Here is a 23,137-nt window from a genome sequence, read left to right as displayed (position 1 = left end):
ACTAATCTTTTAACTCTAAGAGTTATAAACTCTTTCCTGTTCCTAGGCTGGCACTGAAGCCATAGAGTAGAAAACAACTCCTTAGTTTTACAGCATAATGCTCTCTCACCTAAACAAGTTTTTACAGCAATATATCTATCTCATAATGGCCTTCAGCATGAAGCCTGAGAACTGAAAAATATCACTACTTGTTTTAGCCTCTAAATACAATCCTGTCACAACAGATGACACTCAAATAGGAACCCTGAGCTGAAAAACATGTCAATAGGTGACTTTCAACAACAACTTTACTTTTAAAATCAAGGATGAAATCCTGCACCTGCTGTTTTCCATTAGTTATTTCTATACTGAGCATGAAGGTTTCTTACCAATCCCCCAGGGTAATTAATTCTGGTTCCTGAGCTTCACATGTTGGGACTTCTATGGGAACTGCCAAATCACAGCCTAAGCTTCTGACTGACCATTTGAGGTAAGCAATAAGTCAGCCCCGGGAGCACAGGAGAAGGCTACTCTCCTGTACTACCAGAAGGGGTGGAGCTCAGCTGCACCTCTCCTAGACCTAGTTTAAGAACTGACTTCCACTGGGGAAGGATCTCTTTTGGAGATTGCTCCCTGTGGAGACTTTCAGCAAGCTCAGGATAAGCATAAGCTCTATCCATTCTTCTCTAACATAACAACTTGTTTACCCTATCTCTTCAATATATTGCCTAATTCTAACATTGGTACATTAATTGATTACACAGGACTGAATGCAATCCTCACAGCTATTACAGTACAGAACTGGAATTCCTCAAGTAGATATTTCCCATTTAAAGCATTGTAAGGTGAAATGATACAAAGATAGTAAAAGATATTCAAAAGCTTATTTATGAGGAAAAACTCACCGATATGGATGCCTTTGCTGGGAAATGCTGAGGCAATCTCCACCAGAGAACAATCTTCACAAGAAGCTGCCTTACTGGTGGTCAGCCCTTAAATGAGGTCTAGAGGAGGTGGAGTCAAGCTCCAACCCTTCTGGGAGGACAGCTGAATTACTCTCACCTGTGCTCCCACAGCTGACCCAACACTTGTCTCAGCTGATTAATCAGAGGTTCAGGCTGTGATTACCAATTTCCCATAGAAGCATTATATCTGTATTTTAAGATTTCAAGTTGTAAGTTTAATTTCTAAGCAAATTCATGGTAGCATCTCAAGGTGTATAGAGGTACTCCATGTGATTCAAGAATGTAAAAGTTTCTTCTGTTGCTTCTTTTAGATTTCATTGAAAGCGACAGGGAGGGTGATGAGGACATTTGCATTTCATACTCTCCCAAACTCTTAAACCTTAATTAAAGCCTTCACTAAGCATGTCCATTCTGGTATCAGCTGACTCCGTAATTGTGCTTGAGCCAATTAAACCTGGCCATCAGGACCAACTTCAGAATTACTGACCAATATAAGATTGAGGTCATAATGACTGCCAGGTAAACAGCTGGTTGTTCGGATCCCAAGTATGCATTTTCATCCTTCTTTTGTGAAGGTCAAAAAGCCATAGTTTTATGGATTCCCTTTATCCCCTGCCTAAACACAAACATCGGATGCATGGCAATTACTCTGTTGCTGGGCTGCTTGGAATAGAATTGTACTACCATCTTTTGACTGTAAGGAGAACTACACCTTTAGAATATCTTCTTTCTCTATTCAGTCCCTACGTTAAGTAACCTCCTTTAGTCCAGTGAATGGAACAAAAATACACCTTTATGTGGTGACAAAAGATGTCCAGCACAGTCAATGAACTGAGTCCTTTAAGAAAAGCACTCTGGTTTGAAAATGCCCACAAGAAAGTCAGTAATTTTGGACAATTGCAGTACACTCAAGAGAAAAACACTAGTCTTAAATGAGTCAGATATAATAAATCTACATCTACTTCGTATGTCTTACTAAATTGCTTGGAATCATCATCAGTTACAGATCCATGTTTTCTGCAGCATTTCCTGACTGCATAACTACAACAGTGTTCAGATCTCAGGCAGATCAGCACGGATCAGAGTTGGTGTCAATTACAGACTCTTCAGTCTTCAATGAGAAGTTTGTACCTAGACCAATTTAGAAGTCATGGACAGTACTACTTTCTGAAATGCGTAGTAATCTATACTATCTATATATATCTATAGATCTAAGATGATGAAGGTAGTTATGTTGCTGAGGGACCTATGTAAAGTAGTGAACCAGACTGAGAGGGGAGGAGGAACCCTTACTTCAGAGACCAAGTTTGGGGCATGGTTTACTAGAAATAAGGAGAACTAGGGAGGAGTTTAGGCAGAGTTTTGGGAGTGGTTTACTAGGAATAGGCAGAACTTGGGAGGAGTTCGGTAGAAAGGGGGCAAGGCTTTCATTTATCAGTAGCATGTTGCAAAGGAGGAAACTCCTGGAATCCCAGGTCTGAAACCTTCAGATAAGAAACTGGACCAGTCACCACAAAGGAAATTATATTCAAAAAGATGGAATTAGTTAGCATAGGATGTCCCACTGTCTAGAATGAGTTAACATTATTTGCTTTGTGGAATTATGAGTGTGCATATTGTGTGGTAGAAATATGACTGCTTGGGAGCCACTAGTTGCTCAACTGGGGCAGTGCAAGCCCCCTGTGCACCAGTGCATACACCTTAAACCTAATAAACTACCTTACTTTCTGACTTGTGAGTCTGAGTGCTGTTCCACAGGTCAGTTTTGGCGAGCCAGGCAGGAGCAGCGCCTGTCGGGGACCAGATCATCCCAGCACTGGATGTTCTATGCGCACTGGACTCTTTTCTCCAGAGGATCTCCTCTTCTGGGTGATCTGGGACCCTATGGACACAACCCTGTGCAATGGACTAAGGAAAGAGGGGGGTTGAGTACCTCTGAATGCTGGCTTTAGGGTTGTGGGTTAGCATCCCACTAGGGTAAGGGGGTTTGAGTACCTCTGAATCCCAGCTTTGGGGTTGTGGGTTAAAGTCCCACTATGGGCTAGAGCAACATTGCGAGGGGGATGCCCCCACAGTCAAGGGCTCTACCTACCCGTATACCCTCTGGGAATGGTTGAAGGAAATTATTGGGTTTCGGATCTGATAATTTGGGCAATAATTGGAGTAGTGACAGGAATAGCAATTGGATTCATTGTTGCTGAAACATTACTGTGCACACACCCCTTTCTTTGACTAAGTGAGCAAGCGTGGTGCTGAATGATGTGTGAGAGAGACACAGTCTTGACGTGAATCACGTGTGGAGCCCTGAGTATGGGATTTCACTCTCCCTTCTGGAAGTGAGCAGAAATGGGCAAAGCATAAGAGCACATTAAGAACAGTATTTCTGTTGTTTGTATTTATATGTATACTTTGTATTGGTTGTCTCATGTACTGAACTGTATTGTGACTCTTGTTACACATATTGGTCTGTGTGCTAGATACTTTGTTTATAAAGTGTTCTAGAAATGGGTCAGGGGACAAGTAAACCTTTGCCAGGCAATGTTCCCCCCACAAATTCCTTTGGGATGTATTCTGTCCCATTGGAAAGAAGTTGTCAGTGAAACAGGAGGAGTATGAAGTAAAAAAAACCTTGATTAAGTATTGCAATCAATAGTGGTTTTTATATAAGTTGGAGGATGGAGAAAAATGGGTTTTGAATGATACTCTAAAATATAAGACCATATTGCAGTTAATGTTCCTACACAGGGAAGTTGCAGATGTTCTTCTTCTTACAGTATTGGACAGAGGTGTTTGAAGTTAACACAACAGAAAGAACTCCCAGACTCCTACCAGGTGCCTAGAAGGAGGGAGGAGCCCACTAATGACACCATTATCTCACCATCACCTCCTGGGAGTCCTGTCACAAATTGCACTAGAAGTACAGACAAGCAAATTGCACTAGAAGTACAGACAATCCGTTCCTGATATACCAGGGCCCTGAGCAATGTAATTTGGAAGGACTTATCGAAGTAGCCTGAGGGTATTCTCTAACAGAGGGGAGGATATGCAAAGACAGTAAGGGGGGGGTGGGAAAGGGGAAAGCCTTGGTGACAGCAAGTCAAAAGGCTGTTAGACCCCAGCCTCTGACAGAACCAGAAAGGAAGAGGGAGGGCTGGGGCAGAGGAAGTGTTCTCTGAAAAATAACAGAAAGCCTCAGCAGAATACCAACCTGCCCCCCTTATCAAGCCCTCCCTCCCCTTATCACCTTGCACTTGGCCTTATTGAACCTCATCAGGTTCTCATGGGCCCACTTCTTGAGCCTGTCCAGGTACCTCTGGATGGCTTCCCTTCCCTCCAATGTATTGCCCATACCACTCAGTTTGGTGTCATCTGCAAATCTGCTGAGGGTGCACTTGATGCCATCATCTATATAATTGATGAAGATGCTGGAGAGCACTGGTCCCAAGACAGATTCCTGAGGGACACAGCTTGTGACCGGCCTCCACCTTCACACAGAACCACTGATCACAACCCTTTGACTGCGTCCAGCAGCCAGTTCCTAATCCTTTGAGCAGTCCATCCTTCTTATCCATACTTCTCCAATTAAGAGAGAAGGATGTTGTAGGGCAAATGAGGGCAATGATAGAGCTTTTACTTGAGAAATCAGAAGGAATTAACTTACCCCTCCTGGTAATAGCCTGGAGAAAGGGCCGAGCTGAGGAATGTGATCCTCCCCAGTTCTTACAGCCATGCTGCAGGAGAAAAGGGAGGGTGGAAGGGGAGAACCCATGCACAGAAGTAGGGTGGCTCCAGACCCCCCCACCACTCCAGGCACTCATCTACTCTCCCAGTCACCCATTGGTTCAGGCTGTGACCCTGGAATTCCACTACAGATGTGGAGAGGGACAATGTCAAAAGCTTTGCAGAAGTATAGGCAGCAGTGTCATTTTGTTGTCCTTCCCCTGTCCTCCAGTGACATCACTACATCATAGAAGGCCACCAGATTGGTCAGGCAAGATTTGCCCTTGGTGAAGTTGTGCTGGCTGTCTCAGATCACCTCTTTGTCTTGTATGTATGAAAATAAGGAAACATCTGTAGTGTCAGAATAAAAAAAAAAAAAAAAGGAAGCCAGTGTAAAACAACACAGACTTTTGTGAGGTATTTATTTACTTATTGTATGATTTATATCTTAATTATAAGAAATGTAGATTAGAGAGGGAGGGAGTGGGATTAGAACTGCTTACTCTGCAGTCTTCTACTGTCTGGAGCCTACAGTGAGTCAGTTTTAAAATATAGTGGAAAGAAAAATAAAAACACAGCCAACTATTACAGATTATTTATATATTCTCTTTTATAGTTATCAGCATTATCCAATGTTCTGGCTCTGAAGAGATTTTTGTTTGGATTTATATCTATTCTATGTTTTTCTGCCCTGAGTTGTCCCATTTTCAGCAGTTCTGGCACATCTCAATAACCTCAGGTCTCTCTGAGGCAGAAACTATGTTTGCCTAGCTGGATATTTGTTTCCAAAGGCTCTGAGATCACAGAATATCTTGTGTACTGTAGCAAGCACTGCAGAACATTCATACTTCACTTATATTGCATATGAAAATTAATTTTCTAGAGCTGATGTTGTAGTTGCTAGTGGATGTATCCAGAGGTAATTTTCTATTTTTTATATGATGAAGGAGGACCTATATCAGTAAATATATCTTTTAATATATAGAAACATAGAATGACAGAACATCCTGAGTTATATCTACCATATATATATATATATATATACATATATATATGTATATATTTAAGAGAAGGACATGTCAGTGTAATGCATATTGAAGTTCATGCAGAAGATGGAAATGGAATTGGAGTTTCTGGGAGAATGTGTCACTGCAGATTTACCTCTACTCCCTCTACTCTGACTTCCCTTGCAAATGATCATAGTTTCCTAGTATCAAAACCATGTCATTCTGTAACAGGCCTGAAAAGAGTCAAGAATCTAAAAAAAAAAAAAAAAAAAAAAAAACCACAAAAAAAAAACCAAAAAGAAAAACCCAAATAATAGAGCACATAAAAATTAGGATCAAGACCTTGAACTCATCTGAAGATCTGTGGGAAGAAAGCAGGAAGAGTGAATTTCATCTTTCGAGTTACGTTAGCATTCAATTTCTGCTTTCAGTACTTTCAGATGAGAGTGTAAGTCTTTTGCATATGGGATTGTTTCATTTTCAGGATCTAGGCTGAAGCTGCGTTCTGCTGCATGTGGACTATATTGTTGTATGAATCCTTTTGCTTAGCTTCCAGTGTACTTATGAGATATGACACTGGGCATTATTTGTCTAGAACCAAAGTAGGTCAGCCACAGTTTGAGAATCATTGGCTAGGAAGTTAGCTCTGGTCATATCATTTACTCCAGAAACTCAGTTAAATAGTACATGGGTAATCCAGTACAAATTTAGCTTGGGGCCCAAGTTTGAAAAATCTTCATTCAACACATTTTTAAGCTCAAATGCTGGTAAATGTCACAAAATGTTAGACTGAAATGTCACCTGTTTGCTCATTACCATCGCCATTTTGTATTAGGTTGTGTTGATTTTCTTATCTCAGTACTAATGGAGATGCCATTCACATTTATCTCTGAGGCAAGAGGATAAAAAGGAGAATCAAAATAGGCAAAATCATGTTCACTGCGTAGAACAGAGTAGGAAAACAACCAAAACAACTTTAAGAGGAATTTCAAAAGGAAAAGTCTGGCCTTTAGTTCATGGACATGTATTTTTTCCTAAAGAAAGCAGAGCAGTGACTGGTAGGAGGAAGACCTAATGTGTCAGTTTACATACAATTTTTTGTCCTGTTTATTATAAATCTTTCTTGCTTCTGTTTTGCAATGTAGAATTCATTTAATTAAATCTTTCTGCACTTTTTCTGATGAAATAGAATTGGATTTACTAAGTATTTTTCAGATAACTTACTGCGTTAGCACAAAGGTATTTTAGGAAGGAAACTTGGATATAATAAGGCATTAAACACTGCAGATAATTTGGAGAGGCAGATGAAAGCACAAGATAATCTAGTTGTGCTATTCTTCAATAATTAAACCATATTTCTTGTAGTGAAGTTAACTGCTTAAGACTAAGGTGCATGTATTTGTTTCTTTTAAGATTAAATAGGTGTTATTATGAATTAAAATTAATGAAGTGCACAATAAAATGTATATATATACCCATTTTGTGTGCATCATACAAAAGAATGTGAATGGGCAATCGTTTATCAAGCAGGTTACAGCAGTGTGTGTCAGAAGCATTTCCTTGCAGTATGAGAAGCCAGAAATCATGTGAGAGGTAGATTGTACTTTTGCATTGGAAATTTCCAGTATTTCTGTACACAGCGTAGGATAAATTGTTTTTCACAAAGAAAGCTGCTGAACAGAGTAAAGTTCAGTCTGGGTGTTCTGACCTGGGTAGAACTGGCACAGGCACTAGGTAAAGTAATAACATAGGGTAGGGGAGAGTCTGGTACAGGACAGAACGAGTGTGTTAATTTTTGAAAATACTGCCCTCTTATGGCCATAAAAAGTACAGAACACACCTAAAAACAACCCGTTGCTAACAGACATTGTACGGAAATACATTGTAGCAACAGCGTAGGAAGACTGTGAGTCAGAGACACTCGACCAGTGAGTACCAGGAGGGGCTTTACCTGCTTCGGGCACAGGGTATATAACGGAATGGATTTCACTGACTAGTTGCACAGTTTCTCCCTTGTCAGTAGGGGGTGTGCACCCATTACTGCAATAATGAATAAACTGCACAGAAAACTTTGTCTGATTAGAAATTTTTATCTTGAGTGTGTTTCTCACAGTCAGAAACATAAAGATAAAATTTCTTCTACATAAAAATAGTTCAAACACCCAGATCTTTCAAATTCATGTCTCTGCACTTTTTCCAGTTTACGTTTGAAGTATAAAGAGCAGGACAAATTACTTCAGCAGTGCATTTGAAATCAGAGCTGGAATTTGTTATAATAAGTCAGAGATGATTCTTGTGATCCCTTCTGTCTATATCCATCTGTATGTTCTTTCCAGAGCTAGTATAATAAGCTCTGCTGTGGCATGAAGTTGGTGTTTTTGTCTGTGACTAGAGCTGTTGTTGTGATACTGTACTACACTGTAATATATATATATATATATATATATATATATTTGTTGTTATTAGAAGTAAAAAACACGCTTTTCTTTCTTTACCCAGAACTGTCCAGTTGCCAGTAGACAACTACCAAAAGACATTTCTGGAGTATCCTTCACTACACAAGTGATCATTAAAAAACAGATAAAAATAGATAGCATTAATACTCCTGAGGGAGAAACCAAAATGTAAACCCAGATGATTGAATAGATATCAAAACTTAAGGTAATGACCTAGGAGGGTACACATCCTCCCTCAGCTACCCATATGCAAAAATGTAAACAAAGGAAGTTCCCAGTAGATTGTGCAGTTCAGAGGGTATTTGTACTCCTGCAAACACAGTAGGAAAAAACTGAATTAAAACCGTGATGTTAAATGTCAAGATATTAAAGAAAGAACAGACATGACAAGCTCATCAAAATATTTATTCTGAAAGAAGTGTATGGGCCCATACGGACACTGTAACTCAAGGGACTTATTAGTTTTCCTGCAATATTTTAGCATAATTGGTTGCATATTTTTCAGACAGTGCAAATCCAACATTGTGCTCCATGGGAATCAAGCACTGAGACTGCCTAAATAAAGCAAGAAACAACAGCTTCAAGTGATCAAACTCACCACAAGTAATCACTCTAAGATAGTACCTCTGTTGCATGTAATGTCCCCAAAATATCTCAGTGGTGTTGCCTAACTATTATTGTAATTAAAATAAAGGAATGGAAATGTCCTTCTGTGGGAATACAAGAAAAGCTATTCAGAGCAGCAGCTGTGGAGCAAGATGAACAGCATGAGAATCAAGGACACCTCTAGATGGAAAAGCAAAAGGAAGAGCTGCTCATGGCCCTGACTGGATAAGCGTGTGCATGCATGGTTAAGGAGTGTTTGTAGAATACTCTATTGACATGTAAAGGTGGATGGGAAAATTGTAAGGGTAGATGGGAAAGCTAAAAAAAAGGAAACCTGTGCATGTATGTAAGTAACGTGAGAACTTGTAATAAATGATTTGGATCGTTCACATCACAGTCTCTGCATCAAACACTGCAAATGGCACCCACTGTGTGGAGCAAATCGAGTCAAGGCTGAGTGAGGCTGGTCCAGCAGCAGCACCTGACTGAATTCATTTAGACAGATTGTTTTGCATGCATCCACACCATTCTGCAGGACAGAAGCTGAGAAGTTGAGAACTATGGGGAGTTCACTATTGAAGGAGCAACAAGTAAATCTCAAAGTTTTACAGATAGTTTTGAAGTTTCAGAATCACCCTGTATCTACTTCAACATTGGCTACTTTTCTTAAATGGATAAGCAAAAATGTAAGATAACTGATACTAATTTGTCTAATGCTTCATTTACATCAATTAAGCAGGAGGCTGTCAAACCCTACATTAAATTTCTTGTCCATTTACAAAATACACTAGAGAGACAAGTAGAAAATCAATCCACCAGGGATGTTTTGCTTAAGCAATTAGCAGTAGAAAATGCAAATGCGAACTATCAGAAGGTTTTACAATCCTTAAAGAATGCAGATCCATCCATTACTGACATGATTAAAGCCTGTCAGGATGTAGGCACAGAAAGTCATAAAATGGCCTTGCTAGCAGACACACTGTCAGTCCAACTCGATGCAGGGACAGCTCAAAAAATGAAGTGTTACAACTGTGGGGAATCCCATCATGTACAAAGGGACTGCAGAAAGCCTAAGAAAGCATATAAAAATGCTTGTGCTCAACCCTGTCCCTGGTGCAGGATAGGGGTACACTGGGCAAGAGAATACTGATCTAAACTCCCTGTTGCTGCATGGCCCTGCATTCTGCTGGGGAATGGGAAGATGAACACAAGACTGCACTCTATGACAACAAATATGGTCCCAAATTGGCCAGCTATTGTCTGGTCAGCTCACTCATACCAGCCACTGCCTGCAGCTCAGGAGTGGATTTGATCACTGCCCAGTCAGTGATGCTGACTGATAACACCATGACTCTCATTCCAAACCATTTTTACCGTGCATAGTAAATGGCCAAAAGTCATTAGACCTAGTGGATACAGAGCTTATGTTACCATCATTAAGTCAAGTGATTAGCCCTCTGAATGGCCACTAAAAGACAGATTCTGCTATGGTAGGAGCTGAGGGCTTGCAGCTGCCCAAAGAAAGTGCCCAAATTTTATCATTTGAAGGGCCTTGTGGTCCCCTACCATTGGTAACTTGGAGCCATGGGGACTGGCCCTAGGTGGGTTCCAGCCTGATATGTTCAGCCTTATCTCAAGGCAGAAAATAGCATCCAGCCAGGAACCTAAAGGCCCCTCACTGAAGAATGATCTTGCAATGAAACAAAGTATTCTGACAGTTTTAAGGGAACTGATATTTGTGGCTGTATCTGCAAATATCTTGTTTCATAGAGAGAGCTGACCTTGGTAGTTCATTCTGTTCTGCAAGCAGGTGTTCCTGTCCATGTGGATGCAGTTTTCAAATGGAAAAAAAGCTCTTCAAACCCTGAGAAGAATAAAAGCAGGAGAGAATCTGTGATGGGTATGAAAGGAAAAGTGTAGAAAGAAGCAGGGGATGCCCCGCTGGCACTGCCTATTGCATCCACTGCCAGCATGTTCCTTCTCTCTCCTTTTTGGCAGTTTGCCATTTCTCAAGGGTCGATAAGTAATAATGCACTAGCTTAGGGAGTTTCTCCTTCCCACTTACAGGACTGTCTAAAATGGATGCCTGTGCATGTGTGTGTTTGTGAGTGTGCGTATGTTGACTAAGACTCATAACCCTCTGTGCTGCTCTGAATGCATAGTTTGCTTGTCTCTCTGCTGCTGTGACATCCTGTCTCACAGATCAAAATATATCTTGAAAAAGTACTGCTCAAGCTCCAGCCACATTTCTAAGTTAGGTTGTTAGCCAGCTAAATTAATGCCCCTAGTGATGGTCTAGCACACTTACCCACTAATTTTGATTCTATCTATCTGACATGCAACTTATTAAGGCTGTATGACCATTAATTTTCTATTAGCCCAAAGGCATGCTTGTGAGCACTCTAAAAGCACTTCTTGTACAAATTTTAGTTTTCATTCAAAATCAATATATCACAGTATACAAAAATTGAAAATTTTTTTCTAACCAGTTATAGATGAACACAGAATGGGACCCTCAGGGATTCTTTTCCAGGCTGCAGAATCTTTTGCCACAGTCCAAACATGTTTGCTCTTTCCAACGAGTTTAACAGTGTTTCTTGTCATTATGCTATGTTTGCCTTGCCTCTTTTCTTACATTTAGAGTATTGTCAACCAAGGCCTTATTTTAGTTGTAACAATCACATTATTAATATAATTGATGTTGTTATTTCATAGTATGGTAGTAGTTTGTGAATAAACAAAAAAGGGGGAATTTTAGGAATACAAGAAAAACTATTCAGAGCAGCAGCTGTGGAGAAAGATAAACAGCGTGAGAACCAAGGACACCTCTAGAAGAAGAGAAAAATCAAAAGGAACAGCTCATGGCTCTGATTGGATAAGTACCCACATGCATGGTTAAGGAGCGTTTGTAGAATACTCTGTTGACATGTAAAGGTAGATGCAAAAGTTGTAAGTGTAGGTGGAAAAGCTAAAAAAAAAAGAGGAAACCTGTGTATGTATATAGGTGATGTGAGAACTTGTAATAAACAATTTAGATTGTTCACATCAGACACTCCATCCTTTGTTTGTTATCATTTTAGACAGCTGAAGCAGTTTACTGTCTTTTTCATCAATGACCTTGAAGCCAGGGAGCCTAATGCAATCAAAACTATGTGGATGATAATGCATGATTACAGAGAGGCAAAACAGTAAATGAAGGCAATGAAGATAGAAGATGCTGATACAAAAAGCTTTAGATCACTCTTGGGAATAATTGAACAAGAATGTCATGACAAACATGATAGAGAAAATGGGTTGAATTTCAGCTTGGGACTAGATATCACAGAGTGGCAAAAAACCATTAAGATGATTATGGGAATGGAACATGTCACAGGAGAGACTTAGGGATTTTGTACCGTTCAGCCTGGAGGAGAGGATGCCTGTAAGATTTTTTCTATTTTCATAAATATCCAGGAGAGAAGAAGATGGAGCCACTCTTCTCAGTGGTGTCCAGTGAGAAGGTAAGAGTCAAAAGGCACAGCCTGAAATACACAAATCAAAGGCTTTGAGCTTGGATTACATTAATTACATTGCAGTATAATATGTACAAATGCACTGCTTCCATGTGCAAGTAAAGTAAAGAGTATAATTCATATTTACTGCCGTCTGAGGAGCTGGTGGGTGGGAACAAGGAAGGGGTAAAAAAACCCTGTATTTAAAATACAGTTATGTGAATTGAATTGTTCAGAAGTTATGGAGATGAAGAAAGCAAATACAAAGCAACAACCATGCTTAAAATTTGCTTAATAAATTGGCCTTATTCTTTTTTTTTTTTTTCCTTTTTTTTTTTTTCTTTTTTTCTTTTTTTTTTTTTCCTGGATTTAGCACTTTCTACTTTGCTTTTAAGAATCTGCAATAGTCTATTCAGAAACACCTGTAGGACATATTAGAATTTATACTAAAATCTGACAGTTTTTAGTTATATATATATATAGTTATATATGTATAAATATATTTTAACAGCTATATTGATTATTTGACTTCTATAGATTTTGATGAGACATCAGTAACCTGGGGTGAAATTCAAAATTATTACTCAATCTTTTAATTCCATTTTTAACTTATGTGGCCCGTAGATTTTTGTCAGGTTTGCTCAAGTGCGAAGAATTTTACTTGTAAAGATTAAAATACAGCATAGCTGTGAAATTGCAAAGTATACTTTGCCAATATAAGGCAAGCATTATAGAGAAACTATTTGAGGGGATTTTCAATTCTGTTAGCAGAAAGTGATAGGTATACCTGATCAATTGTGCTCTACTATGTATCTATGAAAGCAGACACATTCTCATCAATTTGTTAGTACGTGGTATAATTTAGTACTCTACCTGAGAGGACCTGAGTGCTGCAGAAAATTAAATACTGAAATTGTATGTGAATCAATACTTCATATATCACTTTCACTGATATTATGTACTAACTAATGTGACCAAGGAAACAATGGCCAAAGGAAGCTATGTCCTTGAGGTTAGGACCCATGCTATACATTCTGTCTCTGAAATGTATAGCAAACTTAAATCAGACCAGAAGTTCCCTTAAGAGATAGCTTAGAAGAGCTCTCAATTTCCAGTAGGCTTTCTGCAGCAGACATCCATGGCTATGAATATCAATATCAGGTGTGCTTTCTGTTGTATTATCTAGTTGGGTACCAGAGAGAGCTCTGCAGAGCATCATGAATCATTTCTGATGGAATGAGTTTGAGGAACGTGAAGAAATGTCTGTCTGTGAAAAGGGATGTAGGTGAAAACACAGGAGTCCAGGTACTTTCTATTACTTCCATCACTGTAGAGAAGTGTATGGGCACTTGTGATTTATACTTGTTTAACTTTTATTTTCTTTATGATGCAAAAATATTTTATTTGGAGATTTTTTAAATGCCAAAAAGGAAGAAAACTGAGCCAATAGGAAAGATGAATTAGTAGTACCTGAGTGCTACTACTTCAACCTCTAGAATATCTATGCTTGGCTGACATCAAGAAGATTTAAATTGTGCAGGTTTCAGACTCTGGGAAAAGATTAAAATGGATGTATTTTTGTTCTAGCACAAGCACATATGTTCTCTCTTTCATCCATTGTCCTTCACCAACAGGAGGATGGACATGAATCCTAATGACCTACTGAAAATAAGGTCAATGCTGCAAAGTGTTTATAAAGTTTTTTGACAGAATTTGTGTCTCACTCTGATTTATTGGAGAGAGAGGAATTTCTTTTAATATATACATATCTGATGGTGAGATTAAGACACAACAGGTCAAACATTAGCCTGATTAGTTTATTACAAATCCCAGTAGTTTAGGGAGATGGGGAAGGGAAGACAGGCAATAGAAAAGATAGGAAATAAAAGCAAGGAGTCTTTGTAGGAAGCAAGAGGGGGATAGTCACCACCACGGATTCCAGCCTTGCTCGTAGGTCAGATGTTGATCTTCAGTAGTGGTGGGTCATTGGGCGATGATGATGGTGGCAAAGATGACTGTGATGGAGAAACTTCCCAATAGCAGTACACACTTATAAGTCCAATGTGATGGAGACATCTCATTTTGGAGTGACAGCTTCTGGCTTTTGGATCTCAGAAGGAACTCCTTTTGTTCCCATCTTCAGGGCCTTGCCAGCAGACAAAAAGAAGCCTACAAAGCATACAATGGTATCATCTCCCAATGTTCCATAGCAAGCTGGAGTTATTTGGCCACAGGCCAAATCTTCCACCAGTAAACATTGCTGAGCACTCTCTTCTGAAGGCAAACAGCTCCAAAGTAATGCTTTCAAATGTGAAATTGTCCACACAGTGATGCTGATTGCCACACAGCAACACCCACCTCTCATCTCCTAGATAAGTCAGAGTTTTACAGCAAGAAAACGAGCTTTGAGCCAAAAACACAAAAAACCAGAAGGGTTCAGACAATTTGTTGTTTGCATTTCTAAGTAATGGCAGCCTTCACACTAAGAACAGATCAGCAAAAACTATGGAATGTACTGGAATATAGTAGGTATGAGGACTTGATTTCAGTTTTATTTCCAGAATGATGGAATGACCACCCAGTGCTTCTTGGAGTATATGAGTACATACACTCAAGAAAAAAGAAAAAATTGAATTGTGGTTTTCAGACTTCACCTACGACTTTTCCAGGAGTTCACTCATACTTTAGGTGTGTGATCTATATCCAGTGGTTTTTAACTGCATCATGCATGCAGTCTGCAGCATCAAAATTATTAGACATCTTTGGATTAACTAACTACTTTGGCCCTGTAAATTTTGTGATGATGTTCACCATGCTGCAGCCAAGTAGCCTGAATTCAGAGAACTTTAAGATACATCATCCTCCCTAAGAGTGGTATGCAATATGTGATTCTCTGGCTGATAAGATTTTGTATCTGTCTGTGTTAGTATTCAAAAAAAATGGAATTTGTAGCTAGAAGGACCAGCTTACCTCTAGATTTCCCTTGGATAGCCTTAAATTGGGATACATTTTTTGTTCAATCCAGTAGAGCCTTGAAGACCAAAGACCTAAAGTACCTGTAAGCAATCTATCTGATGAAAATATAGTTCTTTTTTTTTTTTTTTTTTAGTAAGTTTCTCTGTAGAAAATAAAGAAGCTCATTTCTAAAGAGGAGAATGCATAAACTGAGCATAATTGTTATATTACTTATTTTTAATGCTTTCTGTTTTCCAATAAAGGAAATCTTTTAGAAACAGATTTAACAGCCCTTCTTACTGATTGCCTAGAGTGGCTTTAATAATCCAAGGGTTTGCTCTAAGATCTTCTCTTCAAGAGCTATTCTGCCTCAGTGTAATATATGGTACATGCGGTGGCAAGAATGGCTCAGTAGGAAGCTGTTAGCTGCATTATCACATTCATTTCACAAGATTAATAAACTTAAATTACTAGCAGGGACTATAGATTATGCCTAGTAGTAGTGGTTCATCACTGAGATGTTTCTTTGTGCTGTATTTCTGCGTGGGCATACACATTTACCTGATGATTTCAGAGACACCGAGGGTTACTTACTTTTATTCCATTAATGTGGGGCTTTTTTTTTTTCTGGTCACTTCCACTGAGAAATCTGAACTGAAGAAGCTGGATACTTCTGCCTAGTAAAGCTATTCAAAAATATGCGCATTTAGTGTATAGTTAATTTTACTGGCTCATCTGCCTCTCTTCTAAGAAAGTGCATTTTTTAAATAACTGAGCTGGGGGTTTGGGAACCAAGGAATTTGCTTGTCCTGCTTTAATTTATGGTTGCCTGCTCCCTGATTACTCTGAAGTATAACTTTGAAAGAACAACTATTTTATGTCAGATCCAATTACTTTTATGCAACTCAGTTTAACAACAAGAGTAGTATTTTGCTAATTTTGGTGAGATCTTAAAATCTTGCTACAGATGTAACAGTATTTTAGAAAGAAAAAGTAGAAGGCCTTTATTTCTTTTTATCCACTTTTTATGGAATGATCTTTTTATCATTTCAAGAAAGCACCTCTGTGGGACAGTGTGTAAGGACATGGTCAACATTAACTTTGCTCTTGAAATCATACTGATAAAGCCTTCCAACAGAAGAGGCAAAATGATTCTTTTTAGACATTGGAAGGAGTTGAAGTTTCTACATTTTCATATTTTTTCATTCGAACAAGAGTCAAGAATGTGAGTTAAAATATTTGCCTTTTATTTTTTAATACCAAAGAATGTCTAATATGCTTTTAAAAAAGCCTGTAATGACTTCTTTAATAGCTGTGCCCTCTGACATGATGGCAGGGTTTTTATATTGCCCATTGTACCAGAGCAAGTAACCTTATCAGTGATTTAGGACAATTATATGTTGCTTATTTTTTAACCAAAAAAAGTAAAATTATAACTGATAGCGATTTTACCAGGAAGATACTGTGGAAGGTGGCTTAATTTAATCTATCATTATAGCATTTAAACTATAATGAAACGTGGGCGAAATTGAATTTGCCAATTCTGGTTAAATGCAATTTAATTGTAACTGATTTAGTGCTAATGGTGTCTGTCTCCTGCAGAAAACTGACTGAAAAAAGGATTTCATAAAATTCACCAATGTTCTCTTTCTTTCACAGTGCACATAGTATACTTCTAAATCTAGACACTGATTATTATAGCTGTGCCAGGAGTACTGTCCAAGCACCACTCTACTCTTTTCAGTGATGAGCTGCGACAGGACAAGGGGCAGTGGACAAAAGCTACAATACAGGAAGATTCATACCACCAAGTGAAAGAACTTTACTGTGAGAGTGGCAAAGCACTGGAACAGGCTGTCCAGAGATTCTGTGAAATCTCTTTCTATGGAGATATTCTAGACCCACCTGGATACTTTCCTAAGGAAGCTGCTTTAGCAGTGGGTTGGGCTTGATCCTCAGAGGTTCCTTCCTACTCCTACAGTTATGTGATTCTGTGAAACATTGTCTTATGTCTACAGCTATCCCTCCTTCTCCAGCTGTCAAAACTGGTCAATTAGCTGTGATAACTAAGATGCTTCTGAGATGTAATTATCCTTTAGAATTTCTCTGTATATTTAAGAAAAAATGGCTCACAATAACAAGCTCCGTATGATACAAAAAGAAAGAAGATACTGGAAATGAACAAATCTTTACTGAACTTAAAAGGTCCCTAAAAATAATTTACACCCTAACTCTTCTTACTGCACCTGTAACTCTACACCACAAAACAACACTCTAGTATGTATAGCCAAATAAACGAGGGACAACTTCTTTCAAAGGATCCTTTGGTGTACTGGGATGCTAGAAATGATCCCCTGTTGTTGGTACGTAGAAGATAAATGCGACAGCTGTTTTCCCATGCTTCACTCATTCATTATTCATCTAGTTGAGTACATAGATGGTTGCCCATGCCCCCTCATAGCTCTTCTGTAACTGAGAAGTCTTATTCTCACTTTGATAGAGGAAGAACTCATTTAGAAAAACAGAATAGCTTTCCCTTCTTTTTTGGGCAATTTATGAGGGAGCATCTGGATGCCTATCTCCATCCCACATAGCTGCTAGACCAGCACCACTTAAAAGGTCATGCAGGCAGGACCATGAAAATCACCTCCCTGTATATCTATCTGACTACAAATTACAAAGTGGAAATAAAAATTAACTTAATTCTGGGGAGAAAAGTCACATTAATAGCATTCAACATTATTTTTGCTTTGGTTGAAGGAAAAGCTAGTTGCATAATATATTTTACCATCAGAACACTGACATGGCACTGCCCCAGCTCCAGACTTCAAAATATAATTAAAAGACTAAGCAGATTGTCTGAGGAAAATACTAACTAACTTCACCAGTTACTTCAGTACCTAAAGAATGCATACATATAAAAATAAAAACTATAAATTAATGATAGAGGAATAGGTGCATTAATGAGAAAGATTTTTATACCACATCACCCCTCTGGGCAAGAACATACTCTTCATCTCCAGACCTAAACACTATGATTCTGCAGATCTACTTGTTTAAACAATTGCAATCCTGAGGAAAAAGAAAAGGATAGTGATTGCTTCAAATTCATCTCATTCCAGCCCAGAAGTGCTTTTTATGTGTTGCAATGGATACTGAATCACTGAATTCCCTGACATGAAATAAAACCCTATTTTTAAAAAATAAGCCTACCGAAAAAGTCCTTTCTTAAAGGGCACAGGTTGGAAAGATCAGTAAAACATAAATCAGACTGAGGAGACTATTAACTGTAGTTTCTGTACTGTTATAATCTTCCTTCTATGAGGGCTGCTCATATTCACACTCCTGCCTGACAGTAGTCAGCTGCATTTCTTTTCACTTTTGTATTTGCAGCTGGTACAACCCAGGGGCAGCAAGTGAATAAGAAACAACAAAAAAATAGCACAGACAAAATGAAAGTATAAAAGAAAAACATTATTTTCCATGTTCCAGAATTCAGCAGAAAAAAAAGTTTTCAGGAGACGAGATGTACATAGGCGGTGGCTTGAAGTTTCAAGGCCAAAACTGTCATGGAAGATGAGTCTGACTTTTTGGCATTTTAAGTGCTTGAGGGCTGGTAGAGATGGAAGGAGCCAATTTGAGTCTCACTTTTTTGAGCAGGTGACTCTAGGTCTACACATCTAAGAGGAATAAGGCACAAAAATGGGAGCATAATTCAAACTGGGTGAATCCGAACATAATTCTCCTCTAAGACATCTTGTTCCTAACCTGTCAAGAGACTGTTTTTCTCCTTATTGCTTGTACAGTCTTCAATCTCACTCAGCAGACTCTGGCATCAGTAAGAAAGATGTGAAAGAAGCAGCCACTCTTTGTTCATTTTGCCTATCAGAAGATCATGAATGACAGCTTGCAGAGTGGACTGGAAGGGCCTCAGAGCTCATGGAAATCTGGATAAATAGAAGGTAAAGGTGATTACTGGTTTGATAAATACTGTGTTTAGCAGTAGCACTCACAGAAATCTATAGCATCCTTTCCTCCCTCTCTTTTTTTCAGTTCTCTTGTCCCCCAATTACAAAAATGTAGATGTAGAAAAAATGTAGAACAATTTAATATAATTTTTATATAGGAGCTATTTACAGATAAATAAAACATAAAACTATTCAAAATTGTTTCAAGCTTACATTATCAGATGAAATCCCTATTTTAGCCTTTTAGCCTCAAGTTCGGCAAAATATACAAAAAATGTTGCTGACAAGAAAACTGAAATTAACTCTTCTTATTTATTTTCAGTTAGATTGTTTTTACCTTTGCATACCTACTCTCCATCTCTTCTGATTTATTTACAGAATGACTGGGGGCAAGACAGGGAATGATATGCATTTTAAGAGGTTCTTTTCAAATAGATGTAATGAAAAATTTCAGTTGCAGAAAGATGTTCAGATTTTAAGAGATCTTTCAAGAATGCCTAAATATCCAGACTTTCAACCAAACTTCTAAGGATATCTTAGTAACATAGCAGTCATATATAGTGGTGGTACTGTAGCCTATTGTTTTGCTAAATGCCTAAATCTCTGACCAATTCAGTACACTACCATTGAACTATTTTCTCTTTGTCTAAACCTTGAGATATTTCAAATACTGAGGTATTTTTGAGAGGCAGGAGTGAAAAGAATAGAGAGAATTACCTCATTTTTTTATAACTGGAACTGAAAGCTTTTCCTTAGAACTTGGCTGACAATTATCTTCAGTAATTGAAAGGCTGCTAGGTACTTACTGTACTATTTAAAAACCTGGGGCATCTTTCTGTAATTTTAATCAGTGTGTTTTTCTCTATTTTTTAGCTTTCACATTGTGTCACATTGCCAGTGCCGCAAAGTACAGAAGATAGCACATTATCTGAATGCAATTGGAATGCATAATAAAAAAAGTTGTGCACTAACATAAAATTATAGAATTGTAGAATCACTAAGGTTGGGAAAGGCTTCTAAGATCACTGAGTCCAACTGCCAAACTATCCTCACCATATGCACCAAGCTATGTCCCTCAGTGCCACATCTCCACAGTCTTTGAACCCCTTCAGGGATGGTGACTCCACGGCCTAACTGGGCAGCTTGTGCCAGTGCTTGGACACTACAAAATACTTTTTGATGCAACACCTCCAGCTTTAAGGCCCACAAAGAATGTATTCCAGATTCCTACTCTTAATTTTGTCCTAATTTTGTTTGTGTAAATACTGAGAAATGTGATTTACCTGTGCATGTCCCTGATCATTGCAGGGCAGTTGGAATAGATGACCACTGAAGGTCCCTTCCAACTCTCAGAATTTTATGATTCTAAGAGTTTTGTGTTTTTTTTTTTTAATTTATTTTTTATTTTATTATTATTATTGTGATACATCTGAGGATAAACTAATGCAAGACTTTGGGTACAATTATTTTGTCTCTAGCTTTACAGTAAGCCCAGTATTGAAATGTCATATACTGAATCAAATGTACACTACCAGAATGTAGCAAACAATTCTATTCATTTGCTATTTTATATTTTATGGGGTTTTTTGTTAGTTCATTTGTTTTTTATTGTTATTTTTTTTGTTGCTGCCCCTCCCCCCCCTAAGCACACACACATATTTAGCCATAGTGGGAAATCTGGACTAGTTTTCAAGATACTTGTAGCAATTATGGGGAACAACAATTAATTCAACTGTTCACATATAGAGTATTATATACGTAACAAATTTCTACCTTGATGAATAATAGAACTAGCATTTCAACTGTGCATAAAAATGCTATGTCATTTCTAAAACTCTACTTAGGGAAAAGTCACTGCAGCTGAAAATAGATTTTTTCCTCACATCTGCTAGTCGGGCTTGAACAATCTGTGAAATGAGAATTAATGTGAGCTTGTAAAAATTTTATGCAAGTATTTTGTTGTATATACTCGAAATCTCATGGACTTCAGTATCTAGCATGGTGCAAAGCAAATACATCCATCTTCGGAAAACTGAAATGCAAATACAACATCCAACAAATATATAAAAATATAGTACAATTTCAGCAGAAACTGCTGGAAATTACTTCCTAGATAGGGATATATACACTTAACTTTTTTCTTTCTGAGTTAAGATTGTTTCCAAAGAATTACCTTAAGTCTAGGCTCTCCATACTTTTCTGTTGGATAGTCCTGATAGCTTGGACAAAAACACCAGGATCATTTCTCTGGGATATGAATAAAGTAACAGGTTGTGTCTTCATTTGGCTGCATGAGTTGGTTTGAAAACTAATAAAGGAAGTGTCTGTAGGGCAGAAGTGTCTTTTAGGAGTTTGGAAGGTCTTCAGCAGATCTGGAGAGCATGTGATACCACTGAAAAGGCCTACATAGCCTTTAAATGTGTTCTCTTTGCCCCAACTCGTTCAATAACTGTACAATCCTCTGAAAAGGTTGCAAGTTAAATTATTTTATGAAATCATCTCAAACAGAATATCCCAGGTGACTTCACATCCAGAGAGGAAGAGAAGCCATGGGAGTAAGTCATGGGATCTTGCTCTCTGGATCTCTCTTGATCATTGCCTGGCAGTGTGTGGGTGTTCTCCCCAACTGTAAGTCTTCAGTTCAAAGTAGACCTTTTGGTTTTGAACACACTCTCATTTTTTTATTCATTTGCCTCAATTTCAATTACACTGTATTATATTGTGTTATCTTGCAATCCAATACCATACTTAGTAAAATTAAGTTTTCCACCTTAGGTCTTTGCCTCTGTTTTGTTTTTGGGCCCAGCTCCCATCTCCCTACCCTTCCCCTTTTCCCTTCTCATTTTTGGGCCGGGGGCCTACAGGCCTGCTGCCCCTTGTCACGTACACAGATTGATCTAGATAACTCTGTGACAAACATTCATCAAATAATGTGATGTCATCATTCTCCTCTAAGATTGACCACAGAACAACAAGTAATAAGTGCAACATGCTCCACATGTAAAATCCAAGAAGAAAGATTGAAATCAAGATTTTGATTTGGTTGTTACTCTCTAGATCCTCACTAAAGTCTCTGAAAATGCCAAGTGAAATCTGAAAGGGAAGCAGATCACTCTATAGATGAAATAATTGTCAATTCTTCTGCCTGTGCATTCATTACCATCGTTTTCCTTTTCCCTACCCATTCCAAGTAAGAACAGGCAAATCTTCAGTTAATAACTATTACAAATACTTTTTTTATTTTTCTTTTCTTTTTGGATGACTGTGTTAGAATTCATTTATCAGAACACTGAAGTGTTTAAGATAGAGACATACCATTACCTTGGACTGTCATTCAGTCATGTTTTTGCCAAGTCTATGGGACAAACATGAGCTAAGATAGAAGATAATGCAAAGAGTTGAATAACTCCTTGCATTCATGACAGGGAGTAAGTAGTTTCACAAGATGTGAAGTTACTCATTCTTCATGCAAAGACCAAGGAAAAAGACAAACACAGAATAAGTTATGATTTTGTACAGTGACAATAATGAAAAGATGATAGTGGTAAATAGCCAAAAGATTATTTACAGGAAAAACTCACCCAATGGAAGCCTTCAGTCTGCTGGGAACTGCTGAGGTAGTCTCCACCAAGGAGCAGCCTCCAAGAAATACTGCCTTAGTGATGGTCAGCCCTTAAATGAGGTCTAGAGGAGGTGGAGTCAAGCTAAATTACTCTCACTTGTGCTCCCAAAGCTGACCCAACACTTCCCTCAGCTGATTAATCAGAGGTTCAGGCTGTGATTACCAATTTCCCATACAGATTTGTACCCTGATTTGATCATATTAACTATTTCACTGAGCACTAAGAATCAAAATAGTCAGGTGTCAGCGAGCAGCGACCTTAGCTGCACAGTCTGAAGAAATGCTGATGTGTGGCACTCAGATGTGAACAATACTGATCATTTATTACAGGTTCTCACTTCACTTTTATACATTCACAAGTTTCCTCT

General features: G+C 38.4%; 1 long non-coding RNA gene across 1 annotated transcript; it reads right to left on the bottom strand.

Annotated features, from left to right (window-relative positions):
• Nucleotides 1-14,020: 14,020 nt before the first annotated feature.
• LOC107312992 (uncharacterized) lies at nt 14,021-19,121 on the bottom strand. Its single transcript, XR_001554726.2, has 2 exons — nt 18,948-19,121; nt 14,021-14,393 (listed from the first exon to the last, which is right to left on the bottom strand). It is a non-coding gene; the product is annotated as an uncharacterized LOC107312992 (long non-coding RNA).
• Nucleotides 19,122-23,137: the final 4,016 nt, after the last annotated feature.

The sequence above is a fragment of the Coturnix japonica genome, chromosome 4 (genome assembly GCF_054131305.1).
Source record: "Coturnix japonica strain WE chromosome 4, WE-NBRP24, whole genome shotgun sequence".
NCBI lineage: Eukaryota > Metazoa > Chordata > Aves > Galliformes > Phasianidae > Coturnix > Coturnix japonica.
This window is presented reverse-complemented; position numbering and strand designations above follow the sequence as displayed.